This window comes from Poromitra crassiceps (assembly GCF_964638095.1).
Source record: "Poromitra crassiceps genome assembly, chromosome: 3".
Classification (NCBI taxonomy): domain Eukaryota; kingdom Metazoa; phylum Chordata; class Actinopteri; order Beryciformes; family Melamphaidae; genus Poromitra; species Poromitra crassiceps.
In genome coordinates this window covers 56,899,978-56,907,604 of record NC_139625.1, presented here as the reverse complement: position 1 = coordinate 56,907,604, position 7,627 = coordinate 56,899,978, and the positions used below count along the sequence as shown (strand labels likewise).

At 49.5% G+C, this 7,627-nt stretch overlaps 1 pseudogene across 1 annotated transcript; it reads left to right on the top strand.

Annotated features, from left to right (window-relative positions):
• Positions 1-3,987: 3,987 nt before the first annotated feature.
• On the top strand, positions 3,988-7,409 carry LOC310773175 (gap junction alpha-3 protein pseudogene; annotated as a pseudogene). The gene is made up of 3 exons: positions 3,988-4,056; positions 5,584-6,137; positions 6,539-7,409. The product of its transcript is annotated as a gap junction alpha-3 protein pseudogene (transcript).
• The last annotated feature ends 218 nt before the right edge of the window (positions 7,410-7,627 follow it).

The window sequence follows — 7,627 nt, the reverse complement described above, 5'->3', positions numbered from 1 at the left end:
GTGCGTGTGTACGTGCGTGTGTGTGCGTGCATATCAGTCGATCTCAGGCAAACATTTGCCCTACTAAGCATTTCTGGGATGTGATGAGTCTGGCATTCAACAGGGACAACCTGTTATCCACTCATTCACTGCCCACAGATGGCCACCCATTGTCCAGCCACTAGCCAGCCCTACAACACACACACACACACACACACACACACACACACACACACACACACACACACACACACACACACACACACACACACACACACACACACACACACACACACACACACACACACACACACACACACACACACACACACACATTCAAGTACACACAATTATGCACAAGTCTGCATACAGATGCACACAGGCATAAAGTCAAATACAGACATGCACACCCCGATTTTTCTCCCTCATCACAAACATGCACACACTTGCAGAGACAGACAGAGCAGGAGTGCAGTGTATATATATATAGACAGAGCAGGACGGACACACACACACACACACACACACACACACACACACATATCCTATTCTCCCTTCTGGTTTCAAGTACAAGTTTTGATTGGATGCCCTTTTATATTAGTGTCTATCGCCTATTAGTAGGTAGGCGATAGATTAGCTACAGCCTAACTATAGGCTGTAGACCTATTATAGTGTTCAGGCTAAGATCAGACTAGAGCAGAATAGGACAGGCCAGACTAGGCTGTAGATTAGCTAGATCCCCTGTGTCCTAGTTAGTTCTGGTTAATGTCGAGAGTAGTCAGTTTGTCTGATCTTCTCCCCCCCCCCCTCTCTTTCTCTTTCCCCATTCCCCTGCTCCTTCCCCACTTCCCCCTTCCTGTTCTCTCCTCTCCCACATTTCCCATTCCCTCCCCACCTCCTCTCTTTCCATGCTCTCTCCTCCCCCACATCCCACCGCTCTCCCCCCCTCCCTTCTCCTGCTCTCTCCTCTTTCTCCCCTCCCCTGCTCCTTCCCCTCCTCCTCTCCTCCCCAATTTTCCCCATTCCCTGTCACTTCCTGCTTTCTCCTCTCTCACATTCCCCCTGCTCTCCCTCCCCTGCACCCTCCCACCTCTCCTTCTCCGTTCTCTCCTCCCCCACATTTCCCATTCTCTCCCCACCTCCTCCCTCTCCCTGCCCTCTCCTCCCCCACATCCCCCCGCTCTCCCTCTCTCCTCCCCTCTCCTGCTCTCTCCTCTTTCCCCCTTCCCCCACTATTCTAAAGCATAGTACCCATTCTACTCCAAAGCATGGCACCCATTCTATCCCCTCCCACTATTCTGCCACTATTTAAAGCATGGCACCCATTCTACCCTAAAGCGAGGCACCCATAAGCTCTATATGTGAACATGTGTTTATTTGGCAAAGGGATTCACTACTAAAGGCTTGCAGCCAATTAAATTAAGCATAGTTTGGTTGCTAAGAAATCGACATATGTCCGCTTGCAAAATGTGTGTCTATATTTCTCTATCATATAATTGTTCGGTGTGTTATTATTACTACTGTAATTTGTTACTGTTGTGTCAGCTAGCCCTCCTTTCCCTGTTCTCTCCATATAGTCTCTCATACTCCCCCTGCTCTCCCTCCCCACCTCCTCCCATTCCCGAACCCCCTCCACTTTTCTAAAGCATGGCATCCATTCCATTTTAAAGCATGGCACCCATTCTCTTTCTTTCCCCCTTCCCCTGCTACTTTCCCCACCTCTCCTTCTCCGCTCTCTCCTCCCCCACATTTCAGATTCTCTCCCCACCTCCTCCCTCTCCCTGCTCTCTTCTCCCCCACACACCCCGCTCTCCCTCCCCCCTCCCCTCTGCTGCTCTCTCCTCTTGCTCCTTCCCCACCTCCTATACTCTCCAACATTTCCCATTCCCTCCCCACCCCATCACTCTCTCACATTCCCCCTGCTCTCCTCCCTTCTCCTGCTCTCTCTGCTCTATCCTATATTTCTATATTTTTCTATCAATTGTTCAATGTGTTATCTTTATTCTGTAATTTGCTACTGTTGTGTCAGCTAGAATTAGCTAGACGTATTCTCTGTGAAGCCCTCTGGGACATGCTTGTGAATTAGGGCTATATAAATAAACTTGACTTGACTTGACTTGATGTCACCCAAGATTTGGGTCTGGATTTGGGTCTGGATCGAGGCAACAAGGATGGGTGTGTGTGTCACTCAACTGGAAATGATGTCACTCAATTGCTCGACTGTGATGTCATCATGCAGTTGTGATGTAGTCACCTAAGAAGTCACCTGGAAGTGATGTCACTCAGGCAATCGTGTGTGTGTGTGTGTGTTTTTATGTGTGTGTATGTTGATTGCATTTGCAATTTGCACATCTGTGATTTGAGCAGCTGTGATCTTATCTTAGTCACAATTTGTGACGGAAATGATGTCAGTCAGGCAGTTGTGTGTGTGTGTGTGTGTGCGCACACGTGCGTGCGTGTGTGTTGAATGCATTTGCAGTAGCTCAACTGATCAGTGATGTCATAGTGTCACACACACACACACACACACACACACACTGATGATGTCATCAGTAATATCATAATGGGGCGCGCACACACACACAAGGAGGCATTGTGACATCACTGATGCAATAACATTTAGTGAGCAACACAAAAGGCCATGCAGCAGCCGAGCTACTGGCTACTGGCGGCCGAGCCTAGGATACTTACTTTCAAATTTTAGTTCCACGCAAGCCTGACCCCTCCCTTAAAACACCCCAAATCGAAAATCCAATCATTTCTCAAGGCCTATTTTACAATTATGAGATAATTTACGTTACTACAATATTTAGGTCTCATTTCGATAATTAGGCCTACTTTTATCAATTTCATCCAAGTTATGGAAAATTCTGCAATATTTCATGTTTTATAGTTGATTCCATTTGTATTACCAAATTCCATCATTCCGTCCGTTTTTTCCATTTTGGGTGCCCCAGTTTATTACATATGAAGATGTACATTGTTTGTTAAACTGTTTCAGTACACATGTACTTACCTTACTTCATGATGAAAACTTGCTCCAAATATCCAAGAAGCTCCTTTTTCTCTTCATTTTTATACTTTTGGCCTGTTGAGCTTTCTTGTGCCACATGTTTTATTTGTCCACTGTTAAACTGGGAACACAATCTGATCTAGGAATCCTCCTGCACAGGAATGTGGAAAACTGTACAAACGTTCTGCAGTTGCATCACAAATCCCCTAGTAATCCTGTCTGGCGCCATCATGGGTCCATTGGAGTTTTGACGCAAATAATGTGTAAATAGCCTATTTAACAACCTTGCTAGAAAAAGAGAGATACCTGAAAAAGATAAATTGTTGTGGTGTGGGTGTATCATTGGTTAATTCAGTAAGCCTAATAGTAAAAGTTAATAGGGTTGTTTCCAAATGTAGGTTACTGTGACACTTGTCTCTAGCTCTAGTCTGTAGGAGCTTGTAGCTTGGGAAGAGTCAGCTCAGTTAACCTGAAAAAACGGTTGATATTTGTTTTTTGTCAGCTACTGTAGCTAAGTATCCAGCAGGTTACATTTGCAAAGCAGCCAATCTTAAAGAGTAATAACTAGACCCCCAAACCACTTTCTTCAGTGGAAAACCAATGTGGGAATTTGTAGTGTTGTTGATGGATTCAACACTAACCCCCCCCCCCCCCCCCCCCCCACCCTCACTGCAACCTTTGGACAGTAGACCCATGTGACACCCCAGGCTGGCCCCAGCCAATAACAGCGCGCACAGTGTGCAGCCCATTCTGATTTGAATAGAGTACCACAGGAATGAGTCCTAAAACCTGGAAGTTAGCATCGCCTGGTTCCCTACTCTTCACTCCCTCTTACTCCTCAGCTTCCCCATCTTATCCATATTTCACAATTTTCTCACTTCCCACCCCACCCCCCCCCACCCCTCTTCTCCCTCGTCCTCCTCTTCCTAACCTCCCTCCATTCATGTGTGGTTCACCCCAGGTTCTCTCTCTCCAGGCTGAACATCGTGTGAAGCATGGGTGACTGGAGCTTTCTCGGACGGCTGCTGGAGAATGCTCAAGAACACTCCACTGTAATCGGCAAGGTGATCGACTTATTCATTGTCTTTGATGAACATAAAATGTTATCACTTTAAGGAGTCTGCCCTCCTTAAAGCTCCTCCTGGGGGATCCGCAGGTACTCCTAGGCAGGCTGGGAGATGTAGTTCCTCCAGCATGTCCTGCCCCAGGGTCTCCTCCCAGTCGGTCACGCTGGTACACATCCAAAGGGTGGCACCCATGGGGACCAACCTAGTACAAAGAGTGATGCCAGCCACCCTGCAGAGAAAGCACATTTCTGCTGCTTGTGTCTGTGGTCTCATTCTTTCATTCGTTACACAGAGCTTGATATGGTTGGAAGAAAGATCAAGCGGCAATTCTTTGATCTTTCTTTATTTTATGATTCATTCACCCCCCAACCCCCCCTTTCTACCTTCTTTCTCCCCCAATTGTACTTGGCCAATTTCCCCTGCTGTCCCGGTTCTTGCTCCACCCCCTTTGCCAATCTGGGGAGAGTTGTAGACGAGCACATGCTTCCTCCGACACGTGCAGTCGCCAGCCACTTCTTTTCACCTAGTCTCGCTGGCCAGCCAACCCTCCCTTCCGTGAGAGGAGTCTAGCAGTGCTGGTCACCATTCTGGAATTGCAATGGCTAGCGCTTAGCGGCAGTGCCCTTGGAAAATAGTTTCCAACAATCCAACTTGCTATTTTCTTTTTTTTGTAGCAATGAGCTAGCATGTACTGTAGGTTTCTGCCGTTAGCTTGCTAGCTAGTTAGCGTTGTTGTTTTCACTGCGGCGGCAGGGGACTATTTACAGCGACACACAGGGAGGAGGGAGCGGAAGCCGCTCTGATTGACATGGTCGGAGCCAATGACAGAGCTTCTTAAGCAGGGAGCTGAAATCTGGCAGCGTCTGAAATCGACGCCTCCAATGGGAGAGCAGCTGTAGAGCAGGGGAGGGCTTATGCCAGCAGCCTGTTTCCGTGCAGCCAGACTCCTCTCACGGAAGGGAGGGGAGGCTGGCCAGCGAGACTACTTTTCACCTGACAACGAGGAGTGTCACCAGCAGGACGTAGCATAGTGTGGATTTCCCCCAGTTCCCCTCTCCCCCGACCAACCACACAAGGCACCAGTGCAGCGACCAGGACACGTATCTATAAATCCGGCTTCCCACCCACAGATATGGCAAATTGCGCCTGTATAGATGCCCGACCAAGCCGGAGGTAACAGGGGGACTCGAACCTGCGACCCTCGTTTTGGTAGGCAGGGAATCTACTGCTGCACTACCCGGATGCCCATCAAGCGAGAAAGCAAGAACTTTGCCTTGAGGCTCTGCTCTGTCTTGACCACCACAATCTGATACAATGCCAGCAGCCGCTGCACCTAACCGTCAGCCAGGCTCAAAAATTGTTTTTCTTGATTTGCAATTTTTTTTAAACACAGACAAAAGGAAAACAACAAAACACTGTGCAGGTAGAGACATGAAAGCCTATCTGGGCTTGTACTTGGTCTCTACCTCCGAAAACCAATCCCTTTCACCCTAAGACATTCCACTCCCTTGATCTCTCCCCCAGGTTTGGCTGACGGTCCTCTTCATCTTCCGCATCCTGGTGCTGGGCACGGCCGCCGAGGAGGTGTGGGGCGACGAGCAGTCGGACTTCACCTGCAACACGCAACAGCCCGGCTGCGAGAACGTCTGCTACGACGAGGCCTTCCCCATCTCCCACATCCGCTTCTGGGTGCTGCAGATCATCTTCGTGTCCACACCCACCCTCATCTACCTGGGCCACGTGCTGCACATCGTCCGCATGGAGGAGAAGCGGAGGGAGAAGGAGGAGGAGCTGAGGAAGGCCAGCCGGCACCGGGAGGACCGCGACCCGCTCTACCACAATGGAGTTGGCGACGGGGGAGGGGGGAAGAGGGAGAAGCCGCCGATCCGCGATGAGCATGGGAAGATCCGGATCCGCGGCGCGCTGCTGAGGACCTACGTCTTCAACATCATCTTCAAGACGCTGTTTGAGGTGGGCTTCATCCTGGGACAGTACTTCCTCTACGGCTTCCACCTGAAGCCACTCTATAAATGTGGCCGCTGGCCCTGCCCCAATACTGTGGACTGCTTCATATCCAGGTTAGAGGGTAGGATTTTATTATAGGTTTGTTTCTTTGTTTCTTTTACATCAATGTTTTTTAATGTGCTTCTTCATTTCCTTATTTGGCTTTCTTTCTTTCTTTCTTTCTTTCTTTCTTTCTTTCTTTCTTTCTTTCTTTCTTTCTTTCTTTCTTTCTTTCTTTCTTTCACTCAAGTACATCAAGAACATCAGCCTCCTCAAAAGACATGTTTTTGTCCCCATTCATTCCACAGAGCACAGCCAACATTTCACCTCCATTTCAACTTTTTGAGAATTGTCTACTTCAAAAGAACATACAATCAATCACAAACATTATTATATCTCAAATAAGCAAAGAAAAATAAATAAAACAGTGTTACTTGTTCATTAAAGCCCTTCTTTCATCAACCTGTTTTCCCAGGCCTACTGAAAAGACAATCTTCATCATCTTCATGCTGGTGGTTGCCTGTATCTCTCTGCTCCTCAACCTGCTGGAGATCTACCACCTGGGCTGGAAGAAGGTCAAGCAGGGGGTCAGCAATGAGTTAATACGCCACCACCAGCCGCTGCCGCTGGGCTCCGATGAGGCCGCCGATTCTGAGACAATTCCTGAGCGGATCTCTCCACTGGCGCTGAACTGTCTGCCGGCCTATGCCAGCGTGAGCATGGTCGGGGGAGGAGGAGTTGAGGGAGGGGGCTACGAGCCGACCGAGACCTCCCCCGGTGCGCTCTCCTTAAGCCCTGACATGGCCGCCAGCCCCGCCGCCATGCCAACCGTGCTCAAGATGGACGCCTTCCACCCAGATGACTTCCTGTTAGAACCGGCACCCATGTCCTTTTACGGCAGCAGCGAGGGCGTGAGCATCGCGAGCCACGGGCAGCTGGCTGTGATGGAGCAGAACTGGAGCAACATGGCACTGGAGCTCCACCTTCTGGATGGGAAGACCTCCTCCTGCTCCTATCATCAGCCTCCTCCTACTCACTCTCCTCCAACCTCCTCGTACTCCGCCGACCAGGGGATGAGCCCTCTACCTCCCCAAGAGGAGCAGCGTGCCTTCGCCTCTCCTCCGTCTCCCCTCCTCTCCCCCCTCCCGCAGGAAGAGGAGGCAGTGTTGGAGGATGACGTCGTCCCCACAGCACCACCGTATGAGCCTGCAGATGACGAGTTCACCGTGGTTACCAAGGCGGAGATGCATGAGCCTCCCGCTGCCATGCCAACAGATGTCTGGAGGCTGACTCGGGCCAACAAGAGCAGCGGCGTCCGAAATCGACCCGATGACCTGTCAGTGTAGCTAACACATACACACAGACACATCCACACGCACACAGACATAAACGCTACGTACATTCACATAAGCCTACACATATACCGTCTATCATCTCACACACATCTACACCCTCCAGCGCCTGGGTGGGTTTAGCTCCATTCAACCACGTTATAAGTGAAGCTTAATATTTCTTCCCTGTCTTGTCTTTAGCCCTAGCATGTTTAGACCTTTAGTCTCTACTC